At 47.5% G+C, this 17513-nt stretch overlaps 1 long non-coding RNA gene across 1 annotated transcript; it reads right to left on the bottom strand.

Moving 5' to 3' along the window:
- Nucleotides 1-10715: 10715 nt before the first annotated feature.
- On the bottom strand, nucleotides 10716-17235 carry LOC138495201 (uncharacterized). Its single transcript, XR_011277638.1, has 3 exons — nucleotides 17107-17235; nucleotides 14711-14781; nucleotides 10716-11225 (listed from the first exon to the last, which is right to left on the bottom strand). It is a non-coding gene; the product is annotated as an uncharacterized lncRNA (long non-coding RNA).
- Between the last annotated feature and the right edge of the window lie 278 nt (nucleotides 17236-17513).

Here is a 17513-nt window from a genome sequence, read left to right as displayed (position 1 = left end):
CATTCAAAATACCCATCCCCATTCCCATTCGAGCCTCCGTAGGGGTCAATGGGAATCGGGAGGGAGCTAATAACGGGTCTGTAAATAAAGGGGCCCGTTAGTAGCTCCCTGGTTTTACCAGCCGGCCTTAGTGGGACCCACTAGGGGACCTCGTAATGCGGCGGTAAGGGTTTAACGGCACCGGCATCCTTACCGGCGCTATTAAACCCTTACCGCTGCACTGGTAATGTCTCACCCTCGTGTAATCCCTCCCCAATCTCACGTTACCCTCATCCCAGTTGATCCTTCCTCGCTAGTCCGCCCCCAGGGTCGGAATCCAAAATCGATGGCCCTCCCCTGTTTGGAAGATCCCCGGGAGTGGGATGGGAAAAACTCTTAGGTTTTTCACAATACCCATTAACATTGTTTCCATATGGATAAAATAGCCGTCTGTTGTGTGTCTCTCTCATGCAGGCCTTTTGGAAATATTTCAACTCTCGTTGATTTCAAGACAGCTTCTTGCATTCAGCAGGTAAGAACTTATTGTAGACAGCAGTTATGCTACATTGGACATGAAGGAAGATATTTGTCTCCCGTGGTTGATATATACATATTATATTTGCTTTCAGGAGTAGGTGAATATTGAAAAATTCAGAAAGAGAAAGTGGTCTGCCCTAGAGTTCACTATTTGACTGGCTACTACCAAAAAGTATGCAGTGCAGAATTACATTAAATGACTATTTGAATAGCTAATGACACACTTAGACGTCCTATAAAATGACATTTCACACATTCACCCAATCGTAACAGAATATATGTACATATATTTGAATTTTAGACACAGGAACACATTGGGTTGTTCTGAAAAAAGAGGTTATTTTCTGATTCGATTGGCCGTAGCACCACCTGGTGCTCTTTAGGTGGGCGAAACACACTGTGTCGAAATTGTAACACTCAATCAAGACACTGCTAATAAGGGGCAGTTCAAGAGGATGAAAAAAGGACTAACAAGAGTTTATGTGACCCCAGTTGTGCCTGGGGCTTTTCGCACTTTACACACATATGTTTGTTCCAATTTGTCTGGGATTTATGTTGAACAGTAAGGTTTCTGTGTCTGTTGAATTGAGTAGTTGTTTACTTAAGTAATATGACCAATTGTTCATTAATTGTTTATTGGTTCAAATATGTACACCACGTTGTGCAAAATTTGAAACTTTTGATACATGAATACATTAGTTTATTTTTCCTAAAGTTGAGTGATTAGGTATTATTGGGTGGAGATCGTGTGACATGGAGGCCTTGATCACCTTTTGTTGTTGGTGGAACATTTGTTGCCCAATTGGAATCAATAAGAACTGTGTTGGACACAAGACAGGATTCCCTTGTTCTTTTGGAACTATCGAACAAAATCCTGCTTGAATCTAAAGGGGAGAGACATTCACCATACTTTGAATTTAACTGATATATGTGTTGCTTTTGAAACTGCCATATATTACCGTGTTGAGTTATTGTATGTACAAGTGTGAGGGACAGACATCTTTTGTTAGAGTGTTTCCTTTAGTTTATTTTAAGCAGTGAAATCCTCATCAGGGTTGGGATAGTGAGGCATTTATCCAACCTTTTGAGTTAATAACAGGAATCTTTTGAAAGACCTTCACAAAGTTGTCTGCCTCGCATTTCTGACCTCTCACAAATTGCAGCAGCATTTTTCCCCAACAAGCGATCCTCCCATCAGTGATACAATATTGCTAATTCCCTGAATGCCTATTGAAGCAATGTATCCCCAAAGCTTACCCATTGTGTTACCAGTCAGTGAAACACATGCAGCAACCAGAGGTTTCAGGGAAGAGTGAAATGCAAAATGGTGGATCTTCAATGTAGACTTGGCCAAACTTCTTGAGCCGAAACCATCGACAAGTACACACATAGGACAACCAATCACAGGTCTCACCAAATTACCAACCACAGGTCCTTACTAGGAGGCCTACCCAGGGGAACAGGGAGCACAGTATTAAAACACCCAGTTCCAGTCAGACAGTGTGTATTGCAGGAGCTGTAGGCTCGCTTTTAGAGAAGGCTGAAGACTGTAGAGTGCTGGAAGAAGTAGATGCTAGAGTCATGGTTGAGATAGGAGAGGCAGCAGTGTAGAGCTGGTAAAACCACTCTAGCACTCCCTGCTGCCTATGTCTACTGACCCTTCTATTCACAAGATTGTGTACTCTAGGGAGTCTTTCGGTGCAATACCCCAGAAAGCACACATTCCATTACCAAGTGGTAATTCTGACGATTTTTGGAGAAAAGGTGGAGGTGAATCCTCTAATGTTCCTTAAAAAATTGATGGAATTGACACTCAGTAAATCCATCAGTGGTAATTCTGCCAAAAATCCCCAATGGATTAAAGGGGACTAACGCTGCCCTACCACCACTTGTAATCTAGTGGTATACCCAGGGGACAAAGTGCCGGTAACAGTAAATGATTGTGGCAGTAATTAAGTGGAATTATATAATGGCACAGATGAATATTGAGATACCACCTACTGCCCCTCTTCAGATAAATATGCAAGTACCAACTCCTGCGGCGACTCTTTGCCAAAACTGTATGGTGAGAAACGATACCAGCCGAGGCAGCCTTATCGCCCCATGAATTTAGGGGTGAAAGACGAGACAAACAAAGACAGGTTCTAAGAAACAATATTTCAAATAAGTCAATGTGTATGCCTCTGCCATAAAGAATTAGGCTGTGTGACACTAGTAGGGATTATAGTTAAATAGTAGAAAGAACAAATAGTGTGTGGTATATAACATGGGAGTGAGGAGGATTCCAGGATACCAAGAGATGGACTCACTACACTGATAGGACAGATGGAATTATAGGCAGATTAGATGCAGAATACACAGACAGGGAAACCAATGTATGGCAGATGCACAGAGTGAATGTAACATGAGCAAACACAAATATAGGTTGCCAATATGGAAGTGAAAAGCGCAGAAGTACAGCCATTTTTCTAGCACATAGGCTGCAGCAGGCCTTAAAGTTAGCAAAGCTTCACACAAGATGCTGAATTCATAAAAACACATTTATTTTAGAAGATTTGAAGCTCCCCAGACAGTAGTTCATAGCAAGCATCAAGGTCCAATGCACGAAAGGCAGTAATGGACTTGCAGCATGCAGAGACGAGATAACCGTTCCCATGATCAGAATCAGTAAACTTCTGAGTTAATTAAGTTATAATAATGAACAAACAGCTATCGATGTCCGGGTGCATGAGATCAGTATACCAAAGGACTTTGTTGTGGATAGATAAAGCGTGTCTCTAGGGGCTGCAGAAATTGCAACATGTACGTTAGAATTGCCTAAAATCCTAGTAAATAGGAAGAAATTAATTCTTCAACACAGTCCCCTAACACTTGATGAAGACACTAGTTGTTCATCAGAAGCCAAGTACAGATAAGACACCTGCTGAACTCCCTAGCACGCACACATACACCAGCTGATACACAAGGGTGAATACAAAGGAATAGATCGGCCACAAGGCCTGGGAATAACAAGGAGTACTTTTAATTGGAATTAGTGCAGACCATGGATTTCTCTCTCCCCCTACCCTATGTGCCTCCCAAATCTTTAAATCCCGTCAAAGTGTCCAAGGTTGGTAAGTAAGGTACCAACCAATGGGAATCACTCTCGCTGCACCGCCTATGATGAATAATGGCAGTCAAAAAGTGGCCAGTATAGTGAGGTAGGGAAACTATAATCGATGTTGGGATGGGCTCAGGAGGAGCCATCAGATAGTTATTGACCTATGAAGGAATTAAAACATATGTATTCTATATGTATTTTAAGATGTTAATCAATCACAACCACTTATACGTTTGTAACTGATATGGTATTGTAACGTCACAGCTGACGTATTCCGAGTATAAAATCTGCTCACACTCTATGTAATTTCGGGAGCGGTTTGAATGTTGTCCCGGCATTTATTCTGTTTGGAAGAAAGCTGGTGTTTACTGTGCAATTTGAGTACTCCATTAATGAGCATTGTTTTTATGCTAGTGCGGCAATTTGGGGCCATCTTAAAAATGATCACCAAACTTGCAATGAGGCCCATTATGTTCATCCAGGTTGGTGGTGTCTTAGTGGGGAAGGAAGGCAGGAGCTGAAGTGAGCATTAAGAGCATGAAGGCTTCAGTGCAAGTGTATAGACAAGAGTGGAGCGGGCACCAAGTGGAAAGGCAGGAGCTGAAGTAAGCAGGAGACCTGAGAACTGGTGCAGGAGCTCTGGACTGGAGGGAAAGGACACCATTACCACATGGAAAGATGAGTGCAATGATTGCAAGTCACACTTTGTGCTCTGTTGCTCACACTAATTAGGGTGAAATATTAAACACACAACCACTGAAAAAAGTCACAAGGCATCACTGACCTAGAAAAAAGAAGAAAAGGGAAACCCGGGGCGCACCAGTATAAAACTAAACGTGTGGTCCTAACCCCTCCCCAGGATCACAATGGTTCAGGGCATCCACAGTATGAACATTTCAAGTGTGAAAATGTGCAATAAACCATACAAAGGGCAAATAACCACCTAGTGAAAGAATACAAAAATGCTTTATTCAATTAAGATAAAAAAAACAATGAATGGCTGTGATATATGCAACATACATAGATAACTAATCACAGAGACTCACAAACTAGTTAATGTATGAAAGGCCACAAAATAAAGTGCAAGCAATCAGAAAGTACAAAGTGTGCAAAAAGTGACTAGTGATCTAACGAGGTAGAGCAGGCAAAACCTGAATATTTTGACACAGTCTATAATTTAATGTCAGATCTCGTGGAATTGTTATGAATCCATGTAGTGCTAGTACGTTTTACATGTTCCTTTGCAAATAGCAGTGGCTGTCGCTGCACATGTTTCTGTTCTTGATTCCATGAATGGCAAACATTCATCAGGAGCTGTCTAGTTCAGTCACTTGTTGTTTTAGGCATCTGTAATAAGATTCCCATATTGCGCGCTGGACAATTTACAAAGCTATTGTCTCGCATAGACACTTGATGTTTTCCATTCTATAGAATACCAAAATAATAGACAGATGCATAGCAATTAATTCTACAGGTCTATACAATAGGGTGAATTAATAAATAATTGTCCCCTAGTCCAACCTGTGGGCAATGAGTGATCAAACCAATTTCCTCAAGTGGAATGTGGTTTAGTTGTCATAAGTGGATCACAGGAAATACCATCTGAAAAATGCACCCAATCTGTGATGATCAGTGGAAAACACACAATAGTGTTTTAGAACTACTAACTTCCCCTAGCAGTGCAACTACAGGCACTCTAATAAGTTCAAAAAATATATTTCATTGTGCCTGTTGCCAGGGGTGAAAGATACTCACTGGGTAGCATTGTATGATGTCGCCATAAAACGATCCAACCTATCAGAAAGACCACAATGATGGGTGGTCTTGAAGGTTAACTAAAACACAATGGCCCTCATTAGGACCCTGGCGGAGTGGGTTTCCGCCAGCGCTAATCGCGGCGGACCCGTCCGCCGTACTACGAGTTCCCTTAGCGCCATGGAGGTTTTCTCCGCCTGGTTTTACCGGGCGGAGAAAACCATGGCGCTAAGGGACCTCGTTGTTAATTACGCCGCCGTACTTTACGGCGGCGTAATTAACTCCTTCCCCACTCCCATTATACCCTATGGGGCAAGAATGGGAATGGGGAAGGGTAAAATGGGGATTGGGGATTTACCGCTCCGCCAAGGTCGGCATGGGGTGGTAAATCCGCCAACCCCCATGGCGCTATCGACGGCTTTCCGCCGTGCTTCGCGGTGCATTTAGCACCGCGAAATCCGCCAGGGTCGTAATGAGGGCCAATGTACTAGCAGCAAACACGCCTGGGACGGGTGAACCAGCATCTCTAGCCCCAAAATGCAGAGACTCTTTTGTGCTTACCTCGCATGTGAGTAACTGTTCGTTTAGAAACGGTGAACATAAGTAAACCCCTGCTTTAAATGTAGCGATATGCGGGTCTTTAGCTGAAATCTGACATGCGTGAGCAGCGGTCAGAACTTGCCCCGTTATGAACTGTATTTAATCACGCAAGATATAATAGCATAGTGTAATACTAATGGTGCAAAAGCTTACCTTTTCTCTGTTGTAATGGGCCTCAATGAAGCTGATAAAATGTGGTTGCTAGGCAACCCTGGGAGCGCACAAGCAGCCGTGTTCTGAGTACGTTAACAAGGAGAAAAAATATTACCGTGTGAGTGTCTTATCAACAAGGAGTCTCAGTCAACAAAGGCTCTCCCCCACTTCTAGGGAGGAAACAACCTTGGCATCGAAACACTCACCGCTGGTGTCCAAATATTGGAATGCAAAGAGCGGGTCCGGAGATGCTCATATCTCAGGAGTGTGTCTCCTGTTACTATGGAAACAGTGTTCTTTATCAGTTTACGTGAGAGATGTGCCAAAAGCCGGTGGCCATCTGATGTATCCCTGAGCCAGTGATGACACGGAGCAGGAACCAGGCTGACTCAGGTTAGTGTAAAAGGAAACAGGCTTTATTCTTCTTAGTTACATAGCATAGTCATAAGAGGTAGGAGAGTAGGTGATAAGCCTCTGCCCTGGTTCCTAGTCCATCTCCCAGTCTCAACCGTCACTCTCTAGAATCTTCAGGCCCCCCCACACTCCAAACTCCACTTAAACATTCTAGGAGGCCCTTGCACACACTCAGCCATTCAATACAGTCATACCTGGATACCAGCCATTCATCACAGTCATACCAGGATACCACACATCCCCCTCCTTAACAAACAAACAGAAATCAGAATACTCTCACCATCATGTTAGGATCACAATCAAAAGAAACCAAACACCTTCTACCCCAGCCTGCCACACCGGGTTCTCAGTGCTGCCACCACCGAGAGCATACCTTGCCACATGGACAATCAAATCTAAACTACCATCCTAAACCCTCCTAACCTACCACCTTTTGCCAGAACTGCCACTCCTGGCCTCAAGCCTGCCACACTTGAGCACTAACCCTGTCTCAACGAGACCAACATACCTTCCAACATATATTGTAGCCAAAACGTACACAATTGGCCTGAACAAAATCCTAACATGCTAGCAACAACAAAACCAACAGTATCCAAAACAAACACACCTCAGCACCCATCCCTACTCCCCTAAAGAAAACATAGAAAAGGATGAAAATGAAAGCAAAAGACTAACTGGACAAAGACCACATAAACCACAACACAACCACAAAAGACGTGGTGCGTAAAATGTGCACAGTCCCTACCATGCAAAACGAAACTTCCATCCAAGCACCAACAAAATGTAAAATTCTGGCACCTGCTAAAGTTTTCCGCTACCCAAAAAAAAACCCACTGAAAGTGGAAGAAATGTAGTGCTTCTCCGATCTTAAAATTGTTTGATAATAGAAAGTTTTATAAATACATAGTGTCCCCAGTGACACTCAAAAACTAAACTCAACTGTCTGTGTGCCCAACTCACAGTAAATTCAACCTAACAAGGCATTAACAAAAAAAAACATCTCACATGAACTGCACTTCCTGACACCACAGACATTAGGAGTCCAAAAAAACTCACTCCTAAAAAATCACTCCTGACCCCGACACTATAACATTCTACAGGAGACATGAAAACAGAAACACTAACTAATGTAGTGTAGAGCCTACTCCATGACTTCATGCGTACTACTTACGCCTCAATGTCTCCTAATATAGTGTCCCACTATAGGATGCTTATATATAAAGATCCTCCCCGAATAGGATGCTTCTATCTAAAGATCCTCCCCGAACACAAATCACATATTTGTGTTTAACTTCCATGTTTAACTTCCAAACACCGGTCTCCCTAGGGTCTCCATAAGGCATCACACCTGGCCAGCATGTGATCCTCACCCTCAACTACATGCGTGCTACCTCTCACACGCCTACTTCTCCCAACGTACGTACTCACGACTGCACACACCCATTGCAGTAACATTCACTTCAAACGTGCTACCTCACACACGCACCCAACATACACATGTATGTCACACATACCTACAGATTGCATGCTTAAAATGCACAATCATCTTCAAATGCATTTTACCAATGCTACGTTATACGCATGTAATTTCACTAAAATTGCATTAGACATTACATATGCACTCTACATTTGCCCACTAAACCTCCTTAAAAGGGATGATGGACACTAACAGAGATGGGGCCTCATTACGACCCAGGCGGTAAGTTACCGCCTGGGTCGTACCTTTACCACCATGGCGTAAACTATGTTTACGCCATGGTGGTTGGCGGACTTACCGCCCCATTCCGAGGTTGGCGGGGCGGTAAGTCCCCAATCCCCATTTACCCTTCCCCATTCCCATTTTTGCCCCATAGGGCATAATGGGAGTGGGGAAGGCGTTAATTACCCCACCGTAAATTACGGTGGCGTAATTAACAACATGGTCCCTTAGCGCCATGGATTTTAACACCTGCTAAAAGCAGGTGTTAAATCCTCCATGGCGCTAAGGGACCTCGGAATCAGGCGGTAAGGGTCGGCGCTGTTTACGCCGCCGTAAACCCCTTACCGCCTGGGTCCTAATGAGGCCCATGGTGTTGATCAGGCACCATTCTGGAAGTGTGTCATCTCAGAGGCAGAATTTTCGTTTTGTAACGATCCCTTATTTGTGCAATATTAACTTCAAAATACATTTTTCTCTGTAATTGCATAAAACCCCTGTGGACATTAACATCATCATATTATATAAAACATAATTGTTATTAAAATTTCATATAAAACCTCAATCAAGAAATACTTCTAACTCATCTCGAACTTGCGCATATTCATCACATTCCCCATATGTATACCGGATGAATACATATAACTGACTGTGCATATTTTCCTAAAATGCATTTGTCACTTCACTTCAAACTTCATGCACACTCTGCGCTCCGACTAACATTCACTTCCCCATTAGTTCATTTCACATATGAACCCATTTTATGGCATAAAACTTCAAACCATGACATGCATTATTATTATCATCAATGCAATAGTCATCACTGCATTTACCCCCGAAAACAAACAGGTTAACATTTATTCTGAATGCTTTAAGTTCATCTCAATTTCCGAGCTCTTCAAAATCAATGTGCCATCTGCCCCCAGGCACTGTCTAAACAAAGCATTAACCATAAATTAACTTCTCTGCTTTGCACTTCTGGCAAATCACACAGGACGCCTCACTCCTTTTCAGCACAGACGAAATTAAAATCCGTCCGGAGCTCCAGCTCTCGCCAAATGTCATAACAATAACAAACTCTCATTTTGGCTTACTGCACAAAAACCCAGACTCATTTAAAAGTGGAAAAGGTCGCTTTAATGTGACAGGCCCAAGCTTACAATTAATGCTCACCTGGCTCCATGGCCTTACAGACTAATGAAATATTTAAGCCACCCATTAACTAATTACACATTTTCTTTTCCCCCAACAATTAAATAATTAAATAAAGCCATTTCCTCCCTAAATGTCCCTTGGACTCTACCATCTCCTTACCCCTTTCCCAGGCGTCCCGCTTTCTCCATGGGGCCATGCCCCTCCAGGCTCAATACCTGTTCCCCCGGGGTGGCCCGCTTGTGCAAACAGCACCACCCCCTCCTTTCCCGTGTCATTCCCCCATTGTGCTTCCCTCCCCCCACATCAAAAGGGGCCATGCCCCCGGAGCCCAGACCCACTTCAAAACCCCTTTGTACTCCCCTCTACACCAATCTCCCCCTTCCTATGACCTGCAGCCAGACTGACCTGCCACATCAGCAACATAAATTTTACATCACAACTTCTCAAGTGCCCCGACCTGTCACACAAAACTACCAGCCAGTCGCCTCTTAACCTACCAAAAAACTCCCTCACCAACCGCCCTGTGACATAAAAATCCCAAACCAACCGACCTCCCCAAGGTCCTTCCCCCACCTTTAATAACCAAACCCCAAACCTAACGAAAATGAAAGGGGTGGGAGGGCGGGACAATCGCCAAGTCCAACCGTCGCCTGCCTCCCAAACCTTCCCTGCCCCCTTAATACCCCTGAGGGGCGCTCTGCCCCCACGGCCACTCGCTGGCCGTGTGCAGCGCCAAAAACTTCCCCGTGGGGAAACGCTTTGCGTTCTCCCCAGGGCCCCCCTTTTGGCTTACTGCACAAAAACCCAGACTCATTTAAAAGTGGAAAAGGTTGCTTTAATGTGACAGGCACAGGCTTACAATTAATGCTCACCTGGCTCCATGGCCTTACAGACTAATGAAATATTTAAACCACCCATTAACTAATTACACATTTTCTTTTCCCCCAACAATTAAATAATTAAATAAAGCCATTTCCTCCCTAAATGTCCCTTGGACCCTACCATCTCCTTACCCCTTTCCCAGGCGTCCCGCTTTCTCCATGGGGCCATGCCCCTCCAGGCTCAATACCTGTTCCCCCTGGGTGGCCCGCTTGTGCAAACAGTACCACCCCCTCCTTTCCTGTGTCATTCCCCCATTGTGCTTCCCTCCCCCCACATCAAAAGGGGCCATGCCCCCGGCACCAGAAAAACCCTCCTCCGAGGTGTTCTTTCTGCCCCACCCCCCAACCACTTTCCTTTATTTCCAACTCTTCACCCAATCTCCCAGCCAACAGCACAAGTCCGTCAAATAGTGATTGTTCCCATAAACCGACAAATGTACCCCATCCTCCCTAAAAATCATAAAGCCCTCATACACTATCTCCTTATGATCCATCACCTGTACTGCCACCGAGGCACAAAACTTCACCATCTCTCTGTTGATCCCCTTTCTAGCCCGCTCTATAGCACCCTCGCTCCTTGCTCCCCTCCACACTCTACGCGGCAACAACTTAGTCCACAACACCTCTGCTTTCGGCCACATTTCCCGCACCCAGACCAAATCCCTTTTCATTTTTCTCAGTAGGGCCACCCCAGTATCCCTCACCAAGTCATTCTCCCCAGCGTGAATGATCAACACCTCAGGTGCCCCGTATCGCTCCTGCAACCCTGCCAACATAGGCAGCAACTGGTCCCAGCGCAGGCCCCCTAACCCGTGCCATCTTACCACCACCTCCTTATAGCTACACCCCAGTTGCCTGCCCAGCACCCTTTTCTCCGCTTCTTTCCCAGCCCATTTAACAATTGAATGGCCGACAATCCACACTTGCGCCAACTTCCCCTCCTTTCGCACAGCATCTGAAAAAGAAATTACAAAATTACCACCACAATACAAATACCCCAACCCCACGCTGTTGTCAGCCCCGCCCAAACCCCCCCATCCTTCAACAATTTCCCTTCTGAAAATCCCTGACGTACCCCTTGTATCTCCCAGACTTCCACCGCTCCAAATTTTTCACCTTATCCTCCGTGAAACCCAACCTTTTTCCTTCCGATGCCGCACCCATCCTGAATGAATGTGTCCCAAAATCCTCACCCTTTTCTCCAAACACCCGCAGAGCCTTACGCAGTACCCCCAAAACTTGCACCGCTGAAACCGCTACCCCATCCTCGTGCTTGAACACCAAGCCCGACTCCACCCCACACCGTTCCTTCCACAACCTGCCTGCCAGCACCGGGATAAATCCTTACTCCCCCGCCCCAACAAAACCCAGGAACCCCTTCCCTTCTGGTCCGTTTTAGACTTATTAATCCTTATGTCCAAACCCAATTCTGTAATGTGTACATCCTCCCACTGCAGACCCCCAGATCCCCCTTTTCCCCCCACCAACTCCGAAACCCGAAAGGCCCCAAAAAAAAACACGTAAAACATGTCGCAAACAACTCCCCCTCCCATACCGACCAGAAAATACCCCCTACTACCTTAACCAACCTCTGCAGCAATTCCGCCGATATCGGCCTCCTCCTGTCCTTGTCCCTCTTATTTTCCCTTGCCCATCCTTCCAACATCCTACTCGCCATTTCCCCCCCACTCGGCTGGAAAGCCCAAAACCACTTCCCGTAAAAAGCAATTCCTGCCAACTTCCCCGCTATAGTCGCTCTTGACCAGCCCCTGTCCATACACCTCAGGAGGAAATTCACTACATCGTCCCTCCTCCTCTCTTCCGCATCCCATGTTTCTTTCCAACTACGCGCTCCCCCCAATAAAATCCTCCCATGCCCTCCTGTACGCCTCCTTAGACGCCCCGGCCAATGAACCCTCCACCAAAGCCAGCGCTCTCATCTTCCTATCTTCCACAGCTCTTCGGGAATCTGCTGCTCCTCCTGATTCGCCTCTGGAGCCAATCCATGGAATCTCTGCCATTGAAAACGAGATAATGCATCAGCGATGCCATTATCCTTCCCCGGCACATGTGTTGCCTTAAACACCACATTCAGTTCCATGCATCTCAGCACAAACTCCCTCATGAGTCTCGCCACCCTCTGATCCTTTGCTGACTGCCTGTTTACCACGTGGACCACACATTCATTGTTCACATTAAAATTCACTTTCCTATCCCGCAAATCCTTCCCCCACAGCTCCAATGCCACCAATAGTGGAAAAACTCCAGGAATGCTATACTCCTTCCCTCCTTCAGCCACAGTTCCGGCCATTTCTCCGCACACTATTTTCCCCCCAAAACACTCCGAAACCCCCCGCTCCTGCGGCGTCCGAAAATATCTTTACCTCCCATGTCACCGGGTCCCCCTGCAACCACATTGACACCCCATTGAACTTCTCCAAAAAACGCAGCCAAATTCTGCAGTCCTCCCGCACTGACCCCGATACTCTAATCCGGTGATGTGGGCATTTTGCTCCCGCCATAGCCCTCGCCATGTTCCTGCAAAACGTCCTCCCTGGGGCTGCCACTTTACATGCAAAATTCAGATGCCCTACCAATCTCTGCATGTCCACCAGTGTCATTTTCTTGGCCCCCACTGCCTTTTCCAGCAACACTACCAGTTTGCTCACCTTGTCGTGCGGCAAGCGTGAGGTCATAGCCACTGAGTCCAGTTCAATTCCCAAAAATGTCAACACCACTGCAGGCCCTTCTGTTTTGTCTTCCGCTAACGGCACCCCCAACTCCTCCATTAACTCCTGGTACAACTTTAACATCCCCTTGCACTCATCCTCTCTATCTGCCCCGCTAATGAACAGAAAATCGTCCAAATAGTGCAGCACACTCTCCCAACCCGATTTAAATGAGAAAACCCACTGCAGGAATGAGCTGAACCATTCAAACAGCGCACAGGAAATTGCGCACCCCATTGGCAAGGCTTTGTCTGTATATGCGATCCTCAAATTGCAAACCCAGCAACCAAAAATCCTCCGGGTGCACCGGCAATAACCTGAACGCCGCTTTGATGTCACACTTGGCCATGAAGGCCCCCCGCCCTTCTTTCCTTACCAACTCCACTGCCTGGTCAACACTTGCATATACCACCCCACATTCTTCCGGGGCAATGAAATCATTCACTGACATGCCCTCCTGCCAAGACAAATGGTGTATTAATCGAAACTCCCCCGGAGCTTTCTTGGGCACCACCCCCTGTGGGTATATAACTAAGTCACCCGGTAGGTCATCAAATGGCCCTATGATCCTTCCCGTCGCTATTTCCTTGCTCAATTTTTGCCTTACCACCTCAACATTTTCTCTGGCTGACTTCAAATTTTCCGCCCACCGACGCACCCTTGGGCCCTGGTACCCCAATTTGAAACCCTGACAAAAACCCTCACTCAAAATCTTAGCCCCTTCCCTGTCCGGATAAAATTGCAACCATTTTTGCAGCACCCCCACTTTAATTGGCGTAAAAGCTTTTCCCCACAACCCCTCTACCTGCTCCTCTCCCCCTGTCTCCTTGTTGGAAACACTGGGTGAGCGGGTGTTTTCCTCCACACTTGCTACACTCGTGCCTGAAACTACACAGGGTCCTTGTGCACCCGTCCTTATTAAACGCCCAGCATGCTGCTGAGGACTGCCCTCTACCTCCTCCCCTCGCCCCTTCATGGGCGGGGCGACCAAGAAAGGGCCGGAAAGGCACGGGCAGCCCACTTGCCGTGTGCAATGTCGGGGCAGGCCTTGTTGGGGCCATCCATTGCAGCAAAAGATCCATATCTATCTCCCCCCAAACCACATGAGTATCCGCCGCCATTCTCGCTCTGAATTCCTCATCATACCTCACCCAGGCAAAGCCCCCAAAACTCGTGAAAGCCTTCCTGATTACATCCATATATTTAAGCAGGGCCACGCACCGCTCCGGAAATGTTTCACAATAAACACTGGCATAAATGATAAACGCTGACGTCCAATTCTCAATTGTCACCGCAACCCTCGGACGAGAACCCAGCTCCCTCTCTTCTTCTTTAGACCCCTCCTTTGCTCTCACTTCCCTATGGAGTAATTTAAAAACATCTACAAATTCCCCTGCCTGGATCTTTTCTTTGGTCGCTGCCATCAAGTGTGCCCCCAACGGTTTTGTTATCCCCATGTATGGCAACTTTTTCTCTTTTCTTTTCCCTTCGTCCTCTTTATCTTTACCCGCTTGCACCTCAAGCACCAATGGCTCCACCTCCTTATCCGTTTGGACCTCCGCTGAGCACATGCTCTTCTCATCCCCCGCGGCTCCAATGGCCTATACACCAACTTCTTTCCTTACCCCTTGCCATTCCTCATCTTCGTTTACTGCCCCCCTTCTCGTGTCCCCTCTCTGCCATGCATATGACCAATCCCTTTCCCGCTCACCTCTTTCCACGCCGGCCGTATGCGGTCTGACGTCCACACCACTGCTCTTCGTCTCTTTTCTTAGAGGGCTCCTACTGCGGGGACAAGACATGTCAGAAAACTCACCCAGCCAATAGTCCCCCCGGACTCCTGCCCCCCGACCGCCCTGCACCCGCCTATCAAGATCCCTCCTCAAACTTCCTCTCTCCTCCCCCCTTTCCCTTAAAACCCTATAACCTTCTACCTCCCACTGCCCCACATAATCCTCCAATCCAACTCCATCACCCCTCAAATACCATTGTGGATGCAAGCTCCTGCCCGAGTTGAGTTGATCTTGCGAGCCCGGGTCGTCCGCCCCGCCACTCCTCTGACGTCTTCTCGGCGGGGCCGCAGAGACCCCTGCCTGGTCCTCTTCTCTCGAGCGAGGCGTTCCGTCCTCCACCCTGTAATCCTCATCGCTAGAGGCCGTGCTGCACCTTCTAGGCTCTCCTTGCGCTGACCGGGGAGGGACCGTACCAAAACCCTCTTCCTCCACCTGACCCGCGGGGGCTGCGCAGCCGTGCTCCACTCTAACCTCCTCGATTGATGGGGACCTCTCCCTCCTCCTCCCGCCTGCACTCTTCTGCAGGTACTTACCCCCTCTCTCCCTCTGCCCTGTCACCCCCTTCTGCACCCGTCCGCTAGCTCCCCTCTTCTTCCCTTGAGCCTCCTCATTCTGAGCACTCCCAGCTTTCCTAGGGCTAACATTCCCTCCCTCCCTCAATGGCTGCCCACCCGATATCATTTCTCCCCCGGACGCCCTCCTGTCGATCTCCCTCCTCAACTTCCTGCCCCTGGATTCCCAAACCTCCCCTCTCCCCGCCGTGGGAGAGCAAGCCACCACTGCCGCGAGCCCCATCTGCCGCTGCTCTCCGCTGCGGCCTACCCCCACTTATCCCCCCATCCCCCGTGGCCACAACACCGGTGACCTCCCCCACTGCCCCCTCCAACTGGGCCCTAGATGCCCTACTAATCATTTCCAAGGCCTCCCTCAGAGCCTTAGCATCAACCAACCCTCTTTTCCCGGCTCCCTGGCCAACCATTGTGCACTACTAAACTGGTTGTGCACTAAATAAATGTATCCCGTGAAAACTTAACCTAGCAACTCCTAAGCCCCCGAGCCAAAACTACCCTTGGACCTATACCCCCCAAAAACCCTGCTAATAAAATGGGAAACCAGTCAGCTAGGCGCTTGAGAACACTCAACCGTTAATAAAACCCCTGCCCCAAACTATTCCCCAAATTATAAATAATTAAAACGAAAACTTTTTTTTTTATGCCCTCTAAACCCTGCTATAAACCCTAACACCCCCTACCCTTTCACTTATCCGCCCCAGGCACAAGAAAAGGCCCCCAAAACCAGCAGCCCAACCAGCAATGAGGCAGAGGAGTGACCGTGTCACCCTGCCCCCTGGTGGAAAACGAGATGCACCGCACTGTCGGTGCCAGCAAAATCGCACTGTCCCTTTAAAGGAACCACACCGCCCCCTCTGGCCCCAGCCTGCTACCGTGCCCTCGCGTAGACTCTAAATCCGTCCACTTCAATACCACGGGCGGCCGCCCACACACGAGGAGGGCCCCGAGAGACAGAGCCGGCGCTGCGTGCACAATGCCCAGCACACCCCTCTAACCGCCAAAAGCACCCCGCCGGCAAGCGAACGTCGGCGGGATGCGCCCTTCCTCCTACGGCACCCCCGATCCTACGATTCCCCCAACAACCGAGCCTCAACCCCACAATGCACCCGCCACTGGACCCCAGGTAAGCACACGAGGGGTGTCTTATCAACGGCACCCCTCCTACCCTATTACCCCACTCTATAACATATTATTAATATAAACTGCTTTTTTTTTTTTTTTTACTACCTACCCGCCCACTCAAACAATTCTCCCTTTCCTACCTGCCTAACACGCACCTCCAGGCCCAGCTAATACCAGGTAAGGCTCGGGAGCAGGCGACAGGACTGACAATCGCCAAGTCCAACCATCGCCTGCCTCCCGAACCTTCCCTGCCCCCTTAAATACCCCTGAGGGGCGCTCTGCCCCCATGGCCACTCGCTGGCCGTGTGTGGCGCCAAAAACCTCCCCGGGGGAAACGCTTCGCGTTCCCCCCGGGGCCCCCTCATCTCCAATGAACAAAATCTTTCCACAGTGTTAAAAATAAACAAAATGCTTTTCTAATCAGCTCCCAAAACTTTTCTCCTGTAACGCGTGACCTCCGTTAGTCAGATAAAAATAAACACTTTGATTGTCTTGGACAGCACACGCGGTGCTCTGCTCCAAAAAAAAAAAACAGAACTCCAAATATTCCTGAATCAATACAAACCACTGTGAAGATAATTTCTTCATTGCCGCAGCAAAGGGTAAAAGGATAAAAGTACCTTTATTTCGCAGCCCTCCAGGCAGTCCACATCGGCTTCATGCAAGCGTTATTTCCATCAGGACTGAAACACTGCTAACAACGCAGAGGGATTCCTCTACGCTCTGCTACTCAAAAAGTTAATTTCCTCAATCCAGGAATGTCACGCTGTAGTGATACACAAAATTGCAACCTTGCCAATCAGGGCTTTAGATGACAGCATTAGCCGCTGAAAGCCAATAGTGTATTCAAAGTATGTGCCAAAATGCTGACAGTAGTCTGTTGTAGCACTTCCATTATGCAGTAGTGAGCTACAAGGAATATGCAGGCCTAGTATGAGTGATAGGTCACATTATGCATTGTTGATAGACAGGCAGGGAGAGGGCCCTAGCTCTGTAGCTAATAGGTATTTTTGGAGTGTTTGGAACA

The sequence above is a fragment of the Ambystoma mexicanum genome, chromosome 1p (assembly GCF_040938575.1).
Source record: "Ambystoma mexicanum isolate Mex_15411 chromosome 1p, UKY_AmexF1_1, whole genome shotgun sequence".
In the NCBI taxonomy this organism is placed as follows: Eukaryota; Metazoa; Chordata; class Amphibia; order Caudata; family Ambystomatidae; genus Ambystoma; species Ambystoma mexicanum.
This window is presented reverse-complemented; position numbering and strand designations above follow the sequence as displayed.